Source organism: Dipodomys spectabilis, unplaced genomic scaffold, assembly GCF_019054845.1.
Source record: "Dipodomys spectabilis isolate Male_0828 unplaced genomic scaffold, ASM1905484v1 ptg000301l, whole genome shotgun sequence".
NCBI lineage: Eukaryota > Metazoa > Chordata > Mammalia > Rodentia > Heteromyidae > Dipodomys > Dipodomys spectabilis.
In genome coordinates, this window is record NW_024870978.1 from 3,560,172 (window position 1) to 3,561,155 (window position 984).

At 45.3% G+C, this 984-nt stretch overlaps 1 non-coding gene across 1 annotated transcript; it reads right to left on the minus strand.

Annotated features, from left to right (window-relative positions):
• Positions 1–351: 351 nt before the first annotated feature.
• On the minus strand, positions 352–514 carry LOC122127497. The gene has a single exon (XR_006151172.1). It is a non-coding gene; the product is annotated as a U1 spliceosomal RNA (small nuclear RNA).
• Between the last annotated feature and the right edge of the window lie 470 nt (positions 515–984).

Sequence of the window (984 nt, forward strand, 5' to 3'; positions counted from 1 at the left end):
AAGTATTAATTTCATGTGTTAATGAAGGGTTTACTGTGTTTTTTTTAAATTTTCTTTGTCGGTTGTGGGGCTTGAACTCTGGGCCTGAGTGCTTTCTCTCAGCTGTTCAGCTAATGGCGAGCGCTCTACTACTTGAGCTACAGCACCACTTCTGGTTTTCTTGTGGTTTTTTGGAGACAAATTTTCAAGGACTTCCTCCCCGGGCTGGCTTTGAACCATGATCCTCATATCGCAGCCTTTTGAGTAACTAGGATTGCAGGCATGATCTATTGGTGCCTGGCTTAAGAAATCTTGGATTTCCTTTGTCATGTGTTCTTTCTTTTTCTTTTTCTTTTTTTTAAATTTTTTACCAGGGGAGAGCATGAATGTCATTCCCCACTATTGCAAATTATGCAATTGAGTTTCCCACATTTGGGGAAATCACAGGGCTCAGCACATCTGGAGTGCAATGGATAATCCTCGCCCTGGGAAAACCACCTTGGTGATCATGGTATCTCCCCTGCCAGGTAAATATTCATGTCTTCTTTCTCCTATTGATACTTTCACATTTCCCCTTTTATTTCTTTGGCCAATTCCATCATCATTTCTTTAATGGTTCTTTTGTCCTTCATCTCTTCTTCAATTTCACTGGGGTCCTTCCCTGGGTTGTTGTTAGATTTGGGATTTGGATTGTTGTCCTGATAGTCCATGAATCATGTCTTCTTTCACTGTGATTTACACATTTGGGTCCTGGGATTGTGGGGATCGTGGCCTGAGCTTGGCCTGCTCACACCAGAATGATGTGACAGCCCTCACTTGCCCCGGGCTAGTTGACACTGGGTAGGACAGCCCATGCCGTGTCACTGGGCCAACAATCACATGTGCGTGCGCTGTCTCTGGCTGGATGAGAGGAGCTTGGTCCCATCTGCAGTGGGGGCTGGCAAGGTTAGAATTAGGGCTTTGGGAGGGTTGGGTTCCCCACATGGGCACAGGATTTGTTTATGC